The 21,169-nt window shown below is 45.9% G+C and overlaps 1 long non-coding RNA gene and 1 pseudogene across 1 annotated transcript in view; both read left to right on the top strand.

Moving 5' to 3' along the window:
* Nucleotides 1–18,093, top strand: part of LOC139357615 (uncharacterized) — a 39,677-nt gene extending 21,584 nt beyond the window's left edge. Inside the window, exons 3-6 of the long non-coding RNA XR_011611149.1 lie at nucleotides 75–165; nucleotides 10,304–10,444; nucleotides 14,405–14,478; nucleotides 17,289–18,093. This is a non-coding gene — a long non-coding RNA (uncharacterized lncRNA). The remainder of the gene's footprint in view (nucleotides 1–74; nucleotides 166–10,303; nucleotides 10,445–14,404; nucleotides 14,479–17,288) is intronic.
* On the top strand, nucleotides 14,603–14,729 carry LOC112425688 (U8 small nucleolar RNA; annotated as a pseudogene).
* Nucleotides 18,094–21,169: the final 3,076 nt, after the last annotated feature.

Here is a 21,169-nt window from a genome sequence, read left to right on the forward strand (position 1 = left end):
CTAAAGGTTTGACCGGGGCTAAAGAACCCACTTGCATAATGGGTCACTCACCTGAGTTGTTTCCTTGTTGGCAGGAGGCCTCAGTTCCTTACCACATGGACCTCTCTCCCCACATCGCTGCTTGAGCATCCTCATGAAATGGCAGCTGGCTGCTTCTATAACAAGGTATCCTAAAACAGCAGGGAAAGCTGAAATGCCTTTTATGACCTAGTCTTGGAAGTCACATACTGTCACTTGCATCTTATTTGTTAGAAGCAAGATAGTGAACGTGGGGTGGCTGTAATCCCGGCACTCTGGGAGGCTGAGGCAGGAGGATTGCGTGAGCCCAGGAGTTCAAGACCAGCTTGGGCAACGTGGCAAGACCTTGTCTCTATTTAAAAAATAAAACCAAAAACATACTGAGTCCAGCCCACACTCAAAGGGAGTGGAATCAGGCTTCACCTTTTTAAGGGTGTGTTAAATAATTTGTGGACATATTTTATATCCCTATAAAACTTAATTTTATATATTTGAGTTTGGAACCATACTAATGATTTATATAATTATAAAAGCAAGTTAAATAAAATTGAACAAGAAACTGCAGTCCCTAAACAGTGAAAACAAAACAAAAACAATAAACCTAAGCATATTTCAGGTTGATTATTTAAATATAGAGAAAGAAATAAGTTCAATGACTTTATTTTCATTTATTTTATTATGGTAAGAATTCTTAACATGAGATCTGCATGCTGAACACATTTTTAATGTGTAACACAGCATTGCTGGCTGTATGTACAATGCTGGACAGCAGCTCTCTGGAGTTTATTCATCTTGCTTGACCGAAACTTTATGCCAGTTGATTGTAACTCCCCATTTTCCCCTTTCCTCAGCCTCTAGTAGCCACCATTCCATTCTTGGATTCTATGAATTTCACTGTTTTAGTTACCTTATGTAAGTGGAATCATGCAGTATGTGTCCTTCTGTGACCAGCTGATTTCATTCAGCATAATGTTCTCAAGGATCATTAGTGTTGTCACCCATTGCAGGATTTCCTTGTGTGTGTGTGTGTGTGTGTGTGTGTGTGTGTGTGTGTGTTTTGAGATGGAGTCTCCCTCTGTTGTCCAGGCTGGAGTGCAGTGGGGCGATCTCTGCTCACTGAATCCTCTGCCTCCTGGGTTCAAGCGATTCTCATGCCTCAGCCTCCCAAGTAGCTGAGACTACAGGTGCGCACCACCACACCCAGCTACTTTTTGCATTTTTAGTAGATCCAGGGTTTCAGCATGTTGCCCAGGCCTCCCAAAGTGCTGGGATTACAGGCGGGAACCACTGCACCCGGACCTGGATTTCCTTCTTTTCTTAAGGCCGAATATTATTCCATTGCATATATAGACATTTTGGTTTCCCATTCATCTGTCAATGGATATTTAGGTTGTTTCTGCATCTTGGCTATTGTGAATAGTATTGCAATCAACATGGAAGTGCTAATATCTCTTCAAGATCCTGATTTCAATTTTTTTGAGAAATATCCAGAAGTGAGATTGCTGGATGATATGGTAGTTCTATTTTTAATTGTTTGAGAAACCTCCACACTGTTTTCCATAGAGACTGCACCATTTTGCACTCCCTAAATTCCCACAAGCACTATGCAGGGGTTCTGATTTCTACACATCCTGCCAACACTTGTTTTTTTTTTTTTTTTTTTTTTTGAGATGGAGTCTCGCTCTGTCACCCAGGCTGGAGTGCAGTGGCCGGATCTCAGCTCACTGCAAGCTCCGCCTCCTGGGTTCACGCCATTCTCCTGCCTCAGCCTCCCGAGTAGCTGGGACTACAGGCGCCTGCCACCTCGCCCGGCTAAGTTTTTGTATTTTTAGTAGAGATGGGGTTTCACTGTGTTAGCCAGGATGGTCTCGATCTCCTGACCTCGTGATCTGCCCGTCTCGGCCTCCCAAAGTGCTGGGATTACAGGCTTGAGCCACCGTGCCCGGCCTTTTTTTTTTTTTTTTAATGGTAGCTATCTTGACAGGAGTGAGGTGAATTTTAATTGCTTTTAAAACAGAGGAATTGGACTGTACAATCTTAGAGGAATATATCCAAAGGATAAATAGGATTGTAAATAAATCTTAAACTGTTCTTAGTAATTATAATATCACTACTACTACTATTATTATTATGAAATTATTAAGTATATTGTCTTAGTCCATTTTGAGTTGCTGTAAAGGAATACCTGAGGCTGGGTAATTTATGAAGAAAAAAGGTTAATTTGGCTCACGATTCTGATGGTTGAAAATTTCATGACTTGGCAGCTGCATGGGGTGAGGGCCTCAGGCCGCTTCCAGTCATGGCAGAAGGTGAAGGGGAGTTGGCCTGGCCTCAGGCTGCTTCCAGTCATGGTGGAAGGTAAAGGGGAGTTGGCCTGGCCTCAGGCTGCTTCCAGTCATGGCAGAAGGTAAAGAGGAGTTGGTGTGTGCAGAGATCACATGCAAGGCAGGAAGCAAGGGGGTGGGGGAGGTACCAGGCTCTTTTTATTTATTTATTTATTTTTTTTTTTTTTGAGATGGAATCTCATTCTGTCTCCCAGGCTGGAGTGCAGTGGCACGATCTCAGCTCAGTGCAACCTCCGTCTCCTGGGTTCAAGCGATTCTCCTGCCTCAGCCTCCTGAGTAGCTGGGATTACAGGTGCATGCCACCAAGCCCTGCTAATTTTTGTGTTTTTAGTGGAGGCGAGGTTTCACCATGTTGGCCAGGCTGATCTCGAACTCCTGACCTCAGGTGATCTGCCTGCCTCAGCCTCCCAAAGTGCTGGGATTACAGGCGTGAGCCCTGGCACCCAGCAAGGCTTTTCTTTTTTTTAAATCAGCTCTCAGTAGAACTAATAGAGAGAGAACTCACTCATCCCTAAGGGAAGGCATTAATCTATTCATGAGGGGCCCACCTCCGTGACCCACACAACTCCCACCAGGCCCCACCTCCAACATTCCCACATTGGAATCAAATTTCAACATGAGATTTGGTGGGGACAAAAGAACTATATCAAAACCATAGCATAGATATATGTTTCAGAATATACATATATTGTGTTCTATACAGTAATACTATATAAGTACTACAGTACACATATTATATATGTGTATTAATATATTACTATATTGGCATTATTCTGAAACTAACTACATATACACATATGTGTACATACATACACACATATACATGTGTCTATGTATCTCAAATACATAATTATGGTAACATATTTAGGAACCACATCTTTCAGTAGAAGAGGAGAGATATAAATATAAAATTGAATGAGTCAAGTGGAAAATCCTGTAATCTTAAATTTGATTTAAAAAATTAATAAGAACTTAGGATGTATTTTCTTTAAAAATAAACATATTTCCTTGCTCTGCTCACTGAAAAGGCCTGCAAGCCATGACTAACCCCAAAATAATAACCTTATCTTCAGATTGTATTCTCTAAATATAATTTCTAACTCAAGAAAGCCATGCCTCCTTGGATAAATGATTATTTCAAGACTGGGACAGGAAACACTGCAGGGGGCCTGGAACATTCTATTGTACTAGAAGGCATCGAGCTATCAGAGACCATAAGCATTGCATCAAAAAGATCCAGGTGCCCACTTCAGTGTTCTCCCACTGGTCAAAGATGGGACAATTTTAACCGAATGGCAACAATAACGATAATAGTAATAACAACTGCAATGCCACACCAAATATATTAAAATCTGCAAGTTCATAATGCTAAAAGAAAGTGCAAATAAATACAACTAAGTGAACACCTTTGTAAAATGCTAAGGAACCCACTCATTGTGAAAACTGATAAAGGAGAAAACTGAAGGGAAAGAAGTATTTATTTTGCTTTTCCTGTTTAGACTGCAACTCAGAAATGTCAGCTAATTAATGCAAAAGGAATATTACAACTAGAATGTCACCATTTTGCAACCCCTAATAAAAAAACATCCAATTTGAGGCTAGAACTTGAAGTCCACAGGACAGGCAGCTGGAACGGGGGGGAAGGATGTAAACTGCGGAGAGCAAAACAGGCAGGAATTCACGAAGATGGACTGAGAGCTATGTCAGTTCTCTGACGTTGATGGTCTGCGTGTCCTGCAGAAGCCAGGGCTCTTTGAATTGGGCTGAGCACACACACTAGCCCAAGCTGGGGAGAAGCTGAAAGAGTATGCAGGGGAAGGTGAGGGAGCTGCAGGCCATCTGTGCCTCGTGCCCACCAGAGGGGCCAGCAGATGCCCCCACATGTGTGACCTACCAAATGGCTACTGCCTCACTTCCATCTTCGAAGCTCCCAAGAATCTCCCTCGTGGCTCATCTTAGCCAGAAACGTATGGGAAAAGGGAACTCTGGGAAATACGGTCTGATCTAGCTAGGTAGACGTGTTTAAAAAAACCCACCATAGTCATGGATGGCTGCTAAAGCCACTAGGCAAGAGGCTGCAGGGACTTCCACATGTAAAGGATTTTGCTGGCACATTCTGAATCCACTGATGGAAGTCATGTCACACAAATAGAAATGCCTTGTGTCTTGTATCTCCGCCTGTGAAGTGACAGGAAGTACTCAACTACTCTGCAAAATAGCCTCACCAAAAAATCAAACTTGAATGGGATCTAGCCTCAGGCTCCAATTGCAGTTTATAGGAAATACAGGGGAAGGAGAAAAATATTAAAAAACAGCACAGGCATATAGTCAGCCCACTCTAAAATGTGATAGATTATACAGAACCCTTAGCGTCAACTTCTTCAACAAATAAACTGCAAGAAAACAATAGAGATACAGATGACATAAATAACAAGATATTAGAAGCCAGTTGCCATGGCTCACCCCTGTAATCCTAGCACTTTGGGATGCCGAGGCAGGCGGATCACTTGAGGCCAAGGGTTCAAGACTAGCCCTGCCAACATGGTGAAACCCTGTCTCTACTAAAAATACAAAAATTAGCCAGGCAGGGTGGTGCACGCCTATAGTTCCAGCTACTCAGGATGCTGAGCTGTAAAAATCGCTTCAACATGGGAGGCAGAGTTGCAGTGAGCTAAGATCCTACCACTGCACTCCAGCCTGGGCAACAAAGCGAGACTCTGTCTTTAAAAAAAAAAAAAAAGATACTAGAGAGACATATCCACCAAAAACAATGGGTGAAACTTGTTTGACTCCATTCATATAAACCAACTTATTTATAAATATATAAATACACACAACAATATATAAATACAACATATATATATGTGCAGTATATAGATATACACATATATAATGAATAAGTAATGTTCATTAATGGCTTAACAACAGGGGTACGTTCTGAGAAATACGTGGTTAGGCGATTTCATCCTGTGTGAACGTCACAGTGTGTACTTACACAAACCTAGATCTCACAACCTCTGACACACCTAGGCTATATGATATATAGCTTGTTATTCCTGGGCTATAAACATGTACAGCATGTTACTGTACTGAACACTGTATGCAACTGTAACAGGATGGTGAGCATTTGTATATCTAAATACAAATATGTATCTAAATTGTGTATCTGTTAATAAGCGCAAAAGGTACAGTAAAAATAAGGTAGAAAAGATTTTTAATAAGGAACACCTGTGTAGCTCCACCTGCCTGGAGCTTGCAGAACTGGAAGTTGCTCTGGGTGAGTCAGTGAGCGGGCGATGAGTGAATGTGAAGGCCTGGGACATTACCACACACCACCATAGACTTGATGAGCAATGTGCATGTAGACTATGCTGCATTTATGTTTAAAAAACCACTTTTCTTGCTTTAATAATAAATTAAGCTTAGCTTCCTGTTACTTTTTTTTTGAGACAGGATCTCACTCTGTCACCCACGCTGGCGTGCAGTGGCACAATCACGGTTCACTACAGTTTCGACCTCCCAGGCTCAAGCAATTCTTTCATCTCAGCCTCCCAAGTAGCCAGGACTACAGGTACATACCACCATGCCCAGCTAACTTTTTTTTTTTTTTTTTTTTTGTAGAGATGGAGTCTCGCTGTGTTGCCCAGGCTGGTCTCGAACTTCGAGCCTCAAGTGATCCTCCCACTTCAGTCTCTCAAAGTGTTGGGATTACAGGTGTGAGCCACTCTGCCAGTCCATTACTATAACATTTTCACTTTTTAATTTTTACTGTAATCTCAGCTACTTGGGAGGCTGAGGCAGGAGAATCACTTGAACCTGGGAGCCAGAGGTTGCAGTGAGCCAAGATTGCGCCATTGCACTTCAGCCTGGGCAACAAGAGCAAAACTCTGTCTCAAAGAAAAAAAAAAAACTTAAAAAACATTCCAACTCTTTTATAATAAGACTTAGTTTAAATTACAAACATATTGTACAGTTGTACAAAAATATTTTTCTCTATATCTTAATTCTATAAAGCTTTTTTCAATTTAATTTTTTTTCTTTTTAAACTCTTTTGTTAAAAACTAAGACACAAACATGCACATTAGCCTAGGCCTACACAGAGCCAAGATCATCAGTATCACTGTCTTCCACTTCCACATCTTGACCCACTGGAAGGTCTTTAGGGACAATAACATGCATGGAGCTGCCCTCTCCTAGGATAACAATGCCTTCTTCTGGAAACCTCCTGAAAGCCCTGAATGAGACTGTTTCACAGTTAGCCTTTTTTTTTTTTTTTGAAGTAGAAGGAGTGTACTCTAAAATAATGAAAAGAAGTGTAGCATAGTAAATACGTAAACCAGTAACATAGTCATTTATTATCATTATCAAGTATTATGTACTGTACATAATGGTATGTGGTATACTTTTATACGCCTGGCAGTGCAGTAGGTTTACACCAGCAACACCACGAACACGTGGGTAATGCGTTGTGCTATAATGTTATGAGGGCTGTGATGCCACTAAGCAATAGATACATTTCAGTTTCATTATAATCTTAGGGGATCACCATTATTTGTTTATGCGGTTCATCATTTTATGAAGCATATGACTCTGTGTGTGTGCGTGTGTGTGTGTGTGTGTGTGATATCAAGAGACTGAATTTGATTTCTTTTTTTTCTTTCAGACAAAGTCTCGTTCTGTCGCCCAGGCTGGAGTGCAATGGTGTGATCTCAGCTCAAGGCAACCTTCGCCTTCTGGATTCAAGCAATGCGCCTGCCTCAGCCTCCCAAGTAGCTGGGATTACAGGTGCCTGCCACTACTCCCGGCTAATTTTTTACATTTTAAATAGAGACAGGGTTTTGCCATGTTGGCCAGGCTGGTCTCGAACTCCTAATCTCAGGTGATCCACCCTTCTCAGCCTCCCAAAGTGCTGGGATTACAGGCGTGAGCCACCATGCCTGGCCAATAAATTTGGCCAGTTATTTGATATTGAGTCACTGTTTATTTTTAAAGGCATGTTATAGTATTGTGGTCATTATTTACTTATTTATTTTAAATATTTTGAAGACTTTTTAAAAATCTAGGAATTAGGATTTTCTTCCAAATAATCAGGGGGCAAGTGGGAGTATAAATGAGAAGGGTTGTCCGCATGTTGATAATCACCGAAGCTGGGTGATGGGTATCCGGACATTCTTTATGCTACTCTCTCTGCTTTTATATGTGTTTAACTTTGCTGGGCGTGGCGACTCATGCCTGTAATCCCAGCACTTTGGGAGGCCGAGGCAAGTGGATCACCTGAGGTCAGGAGTTCAAGACCAGCCTGAACAACATGGTGAAACCTCATCTCTACTAAAAATACAAAAATTATCCAGGCGTGTTGGTGGGCACCTGTAGTCCCAGCTACTCGGGAGGCTGAGGCAGAGGAATTGCTTGAGCCTGGGAGTTCGCAGTGAACCGAGATCTAGCCATTGCACTCCAGCCTGGGCGACTGGGCAAGACTTCGTCTCAAAAAAAAAAAAAAAGAAAAGAGAAAACAAGTGGGGATTGACAGTGATCATTGAAAGATAAATTGGACCTGGTTGACCAGGAAAACAAGGAAACTCATTTTGGAGATTGGGAAAAGGGCACTGACCATTCACACAAAACTTCACATTTCTCAGAACACTTTCACATCTCCACAACTTTATCACTGTGTTCTCTTGTTGACTGTGAGTTAGGCATGTCAGGCATGAAGCTGTGAATGAGAAAACTGAAGCTCAGAGAGACGGAATGATCTGTCACACCTACTAAGTGGCCACACTGGTGTTAGAACTCATGTGTATCCTTAGGCCACAGAGACAGGAGCAAGGACCTTAGGGAGACTGTCCTGGCTACAGACCAGGGTCCATGCTGCAGGAGTTGGAAATATGGCTGCTTACATAGTGGCACCAAATTAGGAAAAGCTCAGAAGTCACATAGAAAAGTTTAGCCTAGTGTCAAGGATAGATTATTTTTCTTTCCACACTATTGCCCCTTGCCCCACGCTTCACCGTTCCCACATACAAATAAATATAGAAACTTGTTTTTTTTTTTTTCTTTAGGCAGTGCAAAATGTTCAACTCTACTGCTTTTAAAATTAAGGAATGAGATTTTACAATCTTTTTTTTTTTTTTTTTCCTTTTGAGATAGAGTTTCACTCTTGTTGCCCAGGCTGGAGTGCAGTGGCGTGATCTCAGCTCACTGCAACCTCTGCCCTCTAAGTTCAAGCGATTCTTCTGCCTCAGCCTCCTGAGTAGCTGAGAGTACAGGCACCCACCACCACGCCCAGTTAATTTTTTTCTATTTTTGGTAGAGATGAGGTTTCATCATGTTGTCCAGGCTGGTCTAGAACTCTTGACCTCAGATGATCCACCCGCCTCAGCCTCCCAAAGTGCTGGGCTTACAGGCGTGAGTCACCATGCCCAGCAAGATTTTACAATCTTAATTTAAAAAAGTATTAACACAAAAACCATTTCAAATATGTATTTTAGTCAAGGAGGATAAGAGGAGCAGGAAAAATGAAGGCAGGGGAGAGAGGTGGAAAGGGAGAGGATGATCAGGGGAGATAGGAAGAAATATTTTGAACAGAAGATTAGTGATGATAAACTATCCTTACTCTATTGCTGCTATTCACTTGCGCCCCAGGCTTCAAAATGGATTTTAGCCTATTGTGTCTGTCCTTTGAAAATCTGGAGAAATGATTTTTTTTTTTTTTTTGAGACGGAGTCTCGCTCTGTCGCCCAGGCTGGAGTGCAGTGGCGCGATCTCGGCTCACTGCAAGCTCCACCTCCCGGGTTCACGCCATTCTCCTGCCTCAGCCTCCCGAGTAGCTGGGACTACAGGAGCCCACAACCGCGCCCGGCTAATTTTTTTTTTTGTATTTTTAGTAGAGACGGGGTTTCACCGTGGTCTCGATCTCCTGACCTTGTGATCCGCCCGCCTCGGCCTCCCAAAGTGCTGGGATTACAGGCGTGAGCCACCGCGCCCGGCCTTGGAGAAATGATTTTATCATTAGCCTTGAAGAACCTCGACTTTTAGTGTGAAGGAAGAAAGTGTACATGTACCGCTGGCCAAGGGTAGAGCACACGCAGAGCCTTAAATGAGAACCAAGAAAAGCCAGGATTATCTTCTGCAAAATACAATGTTGACCAGAGCCAGTCTCCCACAGGACGCAATGCCCCGCGGGTGGCTTGACCACCAGCAAAGAAGCGCAGTGACCAGAGTCCCCACACTGTTCATCCAGGGCCTGATATCATGAGGTATGACTCAGTGCTCACTAGAAAACCCATAATCTCATTGGGTCCCAAGGCTTCCTTGACCTAGAGCTGTGAATCACCAAATTCTAGAATAGAAACAAACATTCCATTGCATACCTATTTTTCAGTCCTAATTCCTAAATTTTTAAAATAATGTCTTCTCTGTATTAAAACCACACACATGCAGTCAATCACTAGCCAAAATAATGGTGCAACTTTATCGATAGCACTTTTAGGAGCCATCAAATACTTAGACACAGTCTCACTATTCTCAGGAGTTTGATGCGACAAGATGCTTCTTCCTGTGTTTTAAAACACAGACTGACGGGATGGAACTGAAAACAGATTTTTCAATGCCTAGAAGCGTCTATGCTTTATTACTTTCCTTCGGGTAGAAAAGGTGAGAAACAGTGACATACACCCCTGCTTCATGGAATTACAATCCCTGGCAGTGATCAAGTACACCTTCCTCAAAATGTTCTTTTGAGGCTGGAAGGGAGAAGAGGTGATTCTCTTATTTGGCAAAATGGAGAACAAAGCAATCGAGTTGTTAGTAAAATGTCCCAAAGTATGTTCATGATTATATTAAAATAATTTTACACTTTAACTGTATTGATCTGCAGACCAGAACTCTTTCCGCTCATCCAGAAGACACATATTGATTTATTAATTTTTAATGATTATTAGGAACTATTCCACCATCTGGGGACGCAAAGATGGATATGAAAGACACAGCTCTTAGCAAAGGCAGAGAAGTAAGCAGAAGGTTCAAAGGCTCCTTCCGTGACGGTTCTGTTCCAGTTCTCTCAGTCTCCGTATTAGTGGAAGGTAAGGATGGGGGGAACTGAAAGGCTAAAAACAGGGTTGAGAGCAGATGCCTGTTCTGGCTTTTGTAGCAGTCAGCATCGAGGGCAGCATGGGCCCTGGGGGATGTGGTTAGGAAAAGGCCATTTTCCTGATAGAGGAACCTGCTTTTTTGGAGACAGGGTCTCGCTCTGTTGCCCAGGCTGGAGTGCAGTGGTACAATCAGAGCTCACGGCAGCCTTGAACTCCTGGGCTCAAGTAATCTTTCCACCAGAGCTTCCCAAGCAGCTAGGTGTACCACCACACCTGGCACATTTGTGTGTGCCTGTGTGTGTGTGTGTGTGTGTGTGTGTGTGTGTATAGACAGAGTGTTGCTATGCTGCCCAGGCTGGTTCTGAACTCCTGGTCTCAAGGGGCCCTCCTGCCTTGACATCCCTAAGTGATTTATAGGCATCCACTGGGATTACCCACTGGGGTTATCCACAGCCATGTGCCACTGTGCCCAGCCCTGAAGTCAGCCCAGAATAGATGAGAATGAGCTGTCTACTGATGAAACTACCTTGAGAGGTAGTTATGAGTATAATCCTGGGGAGTGGAGAGCAGGAGAACTACAACCAAGGGAACCAAAGAACCTTGAGGCTAAAGCTCAAACCAGACGACCTGCATTGCAGCCTTTCTGAAGTCATGCAAGGAGGCAGGAAGGGAGTACGTGTCCATTCGTGTGTCCCAGCCCTGACCCAGGCAGAGGGTATCCTGAGCCCTTCCCTTTCAGGAGCCCTTCATGTGACCAGCGTTCTGACCCATCTCAGATGTGTTTCCTGTGCTGAAAATGAGCAGACATCTGTGATATAACCTTTTAACATGCTCCAATACCCTCATCCAGTGCACCTTGCTTTGATCCTATCCCACCAAGTCACTGAAGTTGGTTTCTCCTGTAGATTTTCATAGGAAAGAGAAGGTGCTGTCTCACAAATGTGACCAACAACCACTCAGCAGTAATAAATCTGACTGTTAATTGACATGTTATCCTGGTTAATATATTTTCTTGTGAACCTGATAGGTATGCATCAGATAAGCAGGGAGGGAACTAGTAAAATCCAATTCTCAGGCCTGCAGAGCTGAAGACCAGAAATGGCACTTTCCAAGGTAGTTGTAATTTTCTTGGCTACCCTAGTTCCATTATCTGGAATGCTGTCTAACATTTAGTTAGGTGCTCAATAAGTGTTACCATTATTACTATAAAAGTATTCCTATTTGTTTGTTAATTTATTTTTACGGGCTGGGCATGGTGGCTCATGCCTGTAATCCTAGTGACGGCAGCAGCAGCCCGTCTGGAGCAGCTGCTGTGAAGACACCTACTGCAAGGTGGGAGACACAGCCAGAACTGTGTACCCCATGGAGCCAGGGGAGCTGGGAATAGGTGGGAGGAAGCCCCGCCTCCTTCCGAGTTGGCAGGGTGGGAGCCCCACCCTCTGTGGCTGCAGACCCGGGGATTCCTGTGCTCTCAGGGACCTGGGAAGCCCCCTTTCCCCAACAGGCTTAGAAGTGCCTGCTCTGGGTGACTGGTCTCTCCCTGCTTTCGGAGCCTGCCCTGGGGTGGAGCAAAGTTGTGGCTGAGCCCAGGTGCTGCTGTGACCTGTCTGGGTGTGTGCACACTCAGGGTGGCACTGACACACTAGCCCCCAGCTGTCTCAGCCCCCTCCAGACTTTGGGCACTGATGAGCACGGGAGGGAGGCCAAGAAAGGGCTAAGGGTGGCTCAGCACAGACCTGCAGGCAGCCGTTGGTATCAACAGTCTGGGTGCTGCGGATGACATATAGATGGCAGCAGGAGGCAGACAGGCTCCTGGGCAGAAAGGGTCAGGTCCCCAGTGAAGACCCACCCTCAAGCCCCAGATGGCCTGAAGCCTGGGGGTGGGAGTGTCAGGTCTAGGTGGAGTTCATGGCACAGATTGAGAATTTATGGTGCTTTTTCTGGCCTGCCCATGGCTGCTCATGGACTAGTCAGCACGCACTTCCTCCCTTCTGAAGCCCATAAAAACCCCAGACTCAGCCAGACACACAGAGACATGGTTACTACCAGCTATAGGAAGGAGCTACCAACTTAGGTTCTCCTGGACTGGTCAGGATGACCTGCCTGTGGCAAGGAGCTACCCACTTCAGGTCTCCTGAGAGCTGTTCTGTCACTCAGTGAAACTCCTTTCCACCTTGCTCACCCTCTAGTTTTCTGTGTTTCTCATTCTTCCTGGATGCAGGACAAGAACTCAGGACCCTGCAGGACTGAAAGAGCTGTAACACAAAGAGGGCTGAGACACACTCCTTCTTCTCCCCCACCCCAGTTCACCACATTGCAGGCGATGAGAAGGAGAGAAGAGCTGCTGCCCTTTGGCGACCCTAGACCTAAGGGCTCTCTGAGCAAGGGCTGTGACGCCATCTTTGGGGCTCTGTGGTTCCTGGCATCTCCAAACTTCTGGATGCCACCATGTTCCCTGGTGCCCACAGTGGAAGCCGCCTGTGGTACACCTGGTCCAGCTGCAGCCTTGCGTGGAGCTGGTGCCTGTGCTGGCTCCTGGAGCTGCTCACCCTGCTGCAGCTGGCATGCCTGGCTGTATGCAGTGGCCAGACCCTGTGTTTGCTCACACACCCTTTGCTGTTCTGCACCTGACTTGCCCTTGGTAGGCATGGGATCCAAGCTGGTAATGTGAGCAAGCACAGCTTGCGGGGCTGAGTGGGTGAAACAAGCCCAGTGGGCCCAAGCAAAACTCAGGCAAAGATGCCACCGGCCAGAGAGATTTCTGGCTGGAAAAGTGACAATCTAAGGATCCTGTGACACCAGCACTTTGGGAGGCTGAGGCAGGCAGATCACTTGAGGCCAGGAGTTTGAGACCAGCCGGGCCAATGTGGTGAAACCCTGTCTACTAAAAATAGAAAAATTCACTGGATGTGGTTGCACATGCCTCTAATCCCAGCTACTTGGGAGGCTGAGGCACAAGAACTGCTTGATCTTGGGAGGCAGAGGTTGCAGTGAGCTGAGACTGCACCACTGAATTCTAGCCTAGGTGACAAAATAAGACTCTGTCTAAAAAAAAATATATATATATATATATATATATGTGTGTGTGTGTATATATATATATATATATATATATATATATATATATATATATGGCCAAGGGAATTTTAAACACAGAAATACCACATATATTTAAGTCTTTCACCTCTACATGCCTGCAAAGTAGATGTCCCTTGAAGGCAGCGACCTGACCCAATGCCCTGCACATACAGGTGCTGCCACTGGGTGCTGTTAATAAACAGCCTATCTGGTGCTCGAAGCTGCTAAATTAATGATAGAGGAGACCAAGTCTGTCTTCTGTTCCTATCTCTCCTCTTCAGCATTTTCCTGCTTCTCTTTGGTTCCATTGTCTTCCCATCTCAATCCCCAAGTAGGCAGTTCCAGTGAAATTCCTACCTTCCTGTGAGTCCCTAAAGCTGTGCCCCTCGGGCAGCACCCACACCATTTATTTAACCCTTCCCTGCCTGCCCCATCACAGCCTGCACCATAATGTCCTATATCGTCATTGGAAGGGGTGGAGAGGGAACAGCGAGGCAAGGGTTATAGGAGGATGATAATTGGAAAGGAAGCCTATTTGCTAGCTTTCAGGAATGATGCCAGCAATTTTAAGGCAGTGTAAGAAGTTTCAGTCTGGTAGGAGGGAGAGGGAATTGTCTTGATTTGGAGAGATTTCTCCTCTCCCATCTTCTCCACTCTAAAACCACAAGTCAATCTAGAAAAGTTGGTGGTATGTGGTTTGGTAAATAAGTTCAGCCTTTGACATGAAGATTGACCTGGTTTGACATTGATTGATTGATTTGACATGCAGATGACCTGAGATTGGTGCTCCTGCCAGTCTTAAAAACAAACGAACAAACAAAAGCCCCTAAGCTTTGGACCTGACCTAGTTGTTTACCACATGTTTGATTCCAGGCCAGTTTCCTGTCTGTAAAATAAGGGTGATTGTAATGCTTCCCTTTCCTATTGCACAGAGATGTGACGATAAGGTAAGCCATTCTACATTCTATCTATGTGTGCGTTGGGGAGGGAGTGGGGGAGGGATCATGTCTGTTTTGCTTCGTGTATTTCCATATTGTTTAGAAGATGCTCATTAATATTTGGCTTAATGAACTGTCAGGTGGGATAGCCCTTCCTCCTTTTGGAGGGCAGGTAGAACATCATGATTGGAGGTGCATGAAATGTGACTCACGTCTCTGTGTAATCAGAACTTGCAACACCCTGATTGCTCCTATCTGATTCTTTCTGAACAAAACAAAACAAAACAAAAGAAAAACTTGACTTAATGAATAAATGGTGGACTTAGGTCGACTCCCAAATCATTGGTGCCCAAGCTTTAGCGTGCATCAGGATCACTCGAGGGTTCTTGTTCAGACTCGACTACCAGGACCCACCCAGAGAGTTTTTGGTTCAGTAAGCCTCGGGTGAGGCCCAAGAACCTGCATCTAACGACTTCCCCAGTGCTGTGGCGCTGCGGGCAGGGACGGAGGGGCCCAGGGGCAGGCGGCAGCACGGGAAGACGCCAGCAGGTGGCGCGGTCGCCGAACCCGGCCTCCCCCGGGTGCCGAGGGAAGCGGGTCAGCGGCGGCCCCACCTGCACAAGCGCCCGCTCTCCCAGGCAGCAGGGGCGGCGGCGGCCTGGCTGGCTGCGCTGCAGAGCGTAGAGCAGGGGCGGCGTGGGAGGAATTCGGGGCTCTTTCGCCGCCTGTCTCCTTTTACTGCTGGTTGCCCTCAAGGGAGCCCTCTCTCCCTCCACACGCGTTGGGCCTTACCAGCCGCCTGAAGCGACGGCATCCATCCCAGCAAAGCGTGCCTTCCATCCTCCGGAGAAAACAGTCTTTGAGTTTCCTTTTCAGTGAACCCCCTTTGGGGACTGAACCCTTGCGACTAAGAAAATCCCTCCTAAAGTTTAATGGAACGATCACATCACACGTGGTTGACGAAGCCCTTCCCTACTTGCTACTTGCCTTGTGTGACACACTGTCGCGGCCCGGGCTTCCGGCTTGGTGGAGCGGACACGACCGCTGCTCCGGCTGCGGACTTCGGGCTCCCTGAGCCAGGCGGAGAGCGCTGCCCGCTTTAGAGAACTGTTAGGAGGCTGCCGGGCGACAACGCGGGAAAAGCGCCTTACACAGCATAAGGGCTCCATCCACATTAAGGAAGTAGGCAGGAAAAAGTGTTAGTCGAATAGCCAATGACAGTCCCTTAGGGGAGAAATGAATCTGGGTTTAGCTGTCCAGTAGAACGCTGCTGTCTACACTGTCCAGCCCAGAGGTCACTAACCATAGGTGGCCACTGAGCACGTGAAATACTGCGAGGGTGATCAGAGAATTGAATTTTAAATTGTATTTAATTTTCATTAAATTTAAAGTATTAGACCGCGCAGGTTTAGCAAAACGCCTTGCTGAATTGTGAAAAGACGTCCCTTAAGCCTTAGGGCATGGCCGACAATGGGTAAGAGGTAGTTAAATCTCTCTGCCTAAAAAGGTATAGGAATTTTAGGGGGTGGGGCAACCTGCCTAGCAAGGGAAGGAAGAGAGGTTAGGGGGAAAGGGCCAGAGGCGTTGCGAGGAGTTAGTGACTAAGCCAATGAGAAAGGAAGTCAGTAAAACCCCTCCGGTGGCAGAAATGGCTCAAGGGGAATTTAAAAACTGGAATGCGTAATATTCAGTCTGTCGTTTACTAAGCAGCAGAATGGTGTTACTTCTCTCTGTTGCCCGTCCCTTCAGAAATGTCTGCTTAACACAGAGCCTGGAGGTGGCAGCAATTAGGGAGTGAAGACATGACAAGATGTGGGGGTGTCCAGTGGGGGTGATTCGTTTAGGAAAGGTGAGAGCAAATTCAGGAGGGAGCAGGAGAGAGAAAGAATTCAGCACAAGCAGGATCTAGGGATTGAGAGACTACAGTGATATTGTGAGGAGGACCTTTTCCACTGCAGAGAGGATGGAGATTTTTGAACCACTTTTAATCAAATCTTACAGGTAACAGCAACTCCAGTAAGAGGGAGGACTTGAACATCTAGGCCTTTGCTTCAAAGCATTTCTTCAGATTAATGCTTCCTGACTTAAATAACCTCACTCTTGAAGGGCCTCACTTCTGACTGCAGGTGTGAGTGAGACAGGAGGCCAGGAGGGTTGAGCAACGCTACAGCAGGCAGACAGGAAGCAGAGGCATCGGCGTCTCGCTAAATTTATAACGCATCACGTCATTTTTTCTGGACTTTTGTCTCTCTCTGTGGTGTCTAGCAATAATGAACCACTGTCCACCTGCTCCCAATTTCTGTAGTTGTGTGTATGTATGTGTGTGTATGACAGACAGAATAGATGCAAAGCGAGGTGCAGCTTAGGTGCTGGGCATACTTCATGTGCTGAAACACAGCAACTCCTAGTCATTATCTCTGTTGCAATCTTAGAAAATAACTCCTGAGGGTGATAATGTGGCATCAACCTCCTCTTCCAAGTGATTCCATGGCAAAACTCTCAGATGAGGCCCGGTCCACCACCCCTTCCCTGCCTGGAACCTAGAGGTAGATGAAACATCACTTCTTAGTAGCCACCTGTGACTCATAGCCCCAAGAGCTGCCTCTCTGACCAGGAAGGCTTTGAGTAGAGAACCGGGAAGGGAGAGATGGCAGGCTTTGCAAGAGAAGCGACTTGTGTTTTCCCTGGTCCCTCTGTTGTATCCAAGTAAAGCTAGTTCTCCGGCTACTGCACGTGATAATTTATTTGATCCTGTTTTTGCCCACAGGATTTCCCAGCCACTCCTTACTGTACCCTCTACCTTCTACCCTGTTCTGTAGTAACCTCCTTGAAGAAATGTCACCTAGTGGAACCTCCTGATGTCACTCTTGTGAGCACCCTCATGTCCATCAGCATGGCTGCTCTGGGCAACTCCCAGTGGAGATGAAGTAAGTGGATAATCCCCAGTGGGGGTTCGAGAATATCACATGTTTTTCCAAAAAGCTCCCATTAAAATAAATATATTACCTGGTGGGGAGAGGAGAATGGCAGCATTCAGCTGGCAGACTGGCAAGGAATATTCCATCAGATTAAATAGAAGTCACTGGTCTAGGAAGGGAAGCTTCAGAGAAGAGAGGTTTGTTTTGTTTTGTTTTGTTTTTTTGAGGTGAGTCTTACTCTGTCACCCAGGCTGGAGTGCATTGGCACCATCCCGGCTCACTGCAACCTCTGCCTCCCGGGTTCAAGCGATTGAAGAGAGTATTTTTAATGAGGGCAAGATGAAGGATGGAGAAGAAGGATGGAGAGGGATGAGAAGGAAATGGAAAACTAAAGGGTGGCACTCTCTGAAAGGGGCTATGCAAGAAGAATTTTATTTTGCATAAGATAGGGAGGAGAATGAATCTCAAGATTTTTAAAGTGAGATTAACATGGATTCAAGTTGTGGCTCAGCCACCATCTGTGTGACCCCCTTGGGGGCCCATCTCAGGAGGTTTAGTTTCCTCATGGGTACAAGGGGTCATGAGGATCTCATGAGATTATGTGTGTAAAACTCACACCTTAGAAGGCATATGCATACCTCATGTTTGTTTAAGATTGGCCACCTTTCCTGCCACAGGAAGGAAAAACGACAGTCACAGCAAAGGCCAGGAGGACTCTTAGTGTGCATTTGTGTAGTTGTTATACCTCTCAGAGCACTTTCCTATAGGTCATTACGATTGCCCAAGTTCTTTTTTTTTTTTTGGAGTCTCGCTCTGTAGCCCAGGCTGGAGTGCAGTGGCCGGATCTCAGCTCACTGCAAGCTCCGCCTCCCGGGTTCACGCCATTCTCCGGCCTCAGCCTCCCGAGTAGCTGGGACTACAGGCGCTGCCACCTCGCCCGGCTATTTTTTGTATTTCTTAGTAGAGACGGGGTTTCACCGTGTTAGCCAGGATGGTCTCAATCTCCTGACCTCGTGATCCGCCCATCTCGGCCTCCCAAAGTGCTGGGATTACAGGCTTGAGCCACCGCGCCCGGCCTCGATTGCCCAAGTTCTAACAACCTCGAGAGGTAGACAGTCTCCAGCAGTGCCCCTGCTTGCAGAGAGTGGCGTTAAGATCCCATTCAGCTTGGTGGTAAACTAGAGCAGAAATTTTGAGTCTTCTCAGGCCTGAATCTGGTCTGGTTCTCAAAGGCTTTTTGATAACCCATGCCCCACCTTTAACCCTGGCATGTTTTGTGCAGTTAATTAGTTGGGCAGAGCGTAATGTATGCACTTTTGAGAGACACTAATTGTGTGTGGTTAATTGGGAACTTGTCTGGGTGTGTGATGTCTGCCTGCCGTGGACTGTGAAAGGCAGAGTCTGCCACCTTTGCAGGAAATAAGCAGTTGACACTGCTGTTTTCCTGCTGTGCCAAGCCAGCCAGAAGGAACTTTGCCAGGTTCTTAAGGGCTTCTGGGCCCAGCTTTGCTGATGAAGATACAGTAACCTGAAGTGCTTTGATGAGGCTATGTGCAGATTAATTCGGGTTCAAGACTATGTTGGCATGAACTGAACTTTGAGGGATGGGTACAAAAAAGAGTACCAGGTACTCGCAAGGCAGGGGCAAAAAAAGCAAAGGGTGTTCCAGTGAGGGAGCAACATCATCACTGACTACCACTCTTTTAGTACAACGAACACACCATCTATGGAACAATTACTATGTGTCAGGTACCGTGCTGGGTGTTTTTCTTACATGATCTCTTTGAATCATCACAGCAACCCTATAAGAAACCATTTATATTACTCCAAACTGCAGGAAACAAAAGCTCTCTTAGCAAGGTTGAATAACTCGTCTAAGATATGTAATAGAAAGTACGGAGGCATCATTTGAATCTCAGGATTTCTTTCTTTTTTGGCGGGGGGGACAGAATCTCACTCTGTCGCCCAGGCTGCAGTGCAGTGGCGTGATCTCCACTCATTGCAAGCTCCGCCTCCCGGGTTCACCCATTCTCCTGCCTCAGCCTCCCGTGTAGCTGGGACTACAGGCGCCCACCACCGCGACCGGTTAATTTTTGTATTTTTAGTAGAGACGGGGTTTCCGCATGTTAGCCAGGATGGTCTCGATCTCCTGACCTCGTGATTCACCCGTCTCGGCCTCCCAAAGTGCTGGGATTACAGGCGTGAGCCTCCGCGCCCGGCCTGAATCTCAGGATTTCTATCTTGAGATCATTTGCTTTTTATACCTGCACTGTATTGTCTGTCATCTAACTGATCTGACAAATGACCCAGATCACAATATGGATTGGCAAGAGTTGGGAATATCTTATGGCATGGATATTTTGTTGGACAGGGTTGGCCTGTCTCCACAAAAAGGGCCAGGTCAATTCTACTGCACCAAGACAGGCTTGCAAGGGCCGGGGTCACACTGTGTCCTCCTTTCTAAATCCCTCTAACCAATTGAACACACAGGAAAAATTCACAAGATCCCCAGTGGGGTTCGAGAGTATCACATGTTTTCCCAGAAAGCTCCCATTAGAATAATTACATTATCTGGGTGGGGAGAGGAGAATGGCAGCATTCAGCTGGCAGACTGGCAAGGAATATTCCACCAGATTAAGTAGAAGTCACTGGTCTAGGAAGGGAAGCTTCAAGAAAGAGAGCATCTTGTTTTTATTTATTTATTTATTTTTGAGACGGAGTCTTACTCTGTCACCCAGGCTGGAGTGCATTGGCACGATCCCAGCTCACTGCAACCTCCACCTCCCAAATTCAAGTGATTGAAGAGAGTATTTTTTGATGAGGAGTGGTGGAGAAGGATGGAAAGCGATGAGAGGGAAATGGAAAACTAAAGGTGGCACTCGTTGAAAGGGGGCTATGCTAGATTACTTTGCCCAGGTTCCTCAGAGGAGTGGGCTGAGCACTGGGATGGGGTCCTGGTAAGGAAGGAGGTTGCACCCAGGATAATCATATTACTACGAGTTACCGGTTACTGAGTACTTACCGTGAACCAGGCATTTCGCTAAGTGCTGTCCCTGTCTCACATAATCCTCATCATAACATCATGAAGTGGGACCAGTTATACCCATTTGTCTATGCAAAAACTGAGACTTAGTTTGAGTAACCTGCTTGGAGTCTGATGGGAAAGGCTACAGCTGCGATTCAAACCCAAGTCAATTTAAAGCTAAGCCAAGCCTCTCAACCTGGATGCTCTGCTACCACCATTCTAGGCAACCAATAAACGTGCTGGATTGATTTGGAGATTAATTATCACCACCACCACCCTTTCCCTAATAATATGAGTGGCCTTGTGAATGTGTGGGCTCCCAATCACCGGAACGGCTCACTTAGAGCCTGTCTGAGAGATCACACCCTGCGGGAGGCCGGACAGAACCGTCTCTGCAGCCCCACCCGATCTATCAGATCTTTTGATTCAGTCAACTTTCAGGGTAAACAGGGTCATTTCAGACCATCTGGAGGAGCATATTGGCAATTCTCAGAAAAATCTTTGGTAGCTCTCTGAACTCTAGGAAGCACTTCTTAAGCCAGCCTCTAAGCTGTCCCTACCATCTTATGGCCTTTTACTCTGAGACCAAGTCGAAAGGAGCTGGGAGCCAGGCTGATGCATTCTCCCCCAGGCCTCCTCTTCGCCATTCACTTCTGAGCACTCTTTGCTCACCGTTCTGTGAAGAAGTCTCTCTTCCTAGTTGACTTCGCCTCAGCTCAGTCCTTCCCTCAATATCAAACTGAAAACATGGAAATTC

The sequence above is a fragment of the Macaca nemestrina genome, chromosome 12 (genome assembly GCF_043159975.1).
Source record: "Macaca nemestrina isolate mMacNem1 chromosome 12, mMacNem.hap1, whole genome shotgun sequence".
Classification (NCBI taxonomy): Eukaryota; Metazoa; Chordata; class Mammalia; order Primates; family Cercopithecidae; genus Macaca; species Macaca nemestrina.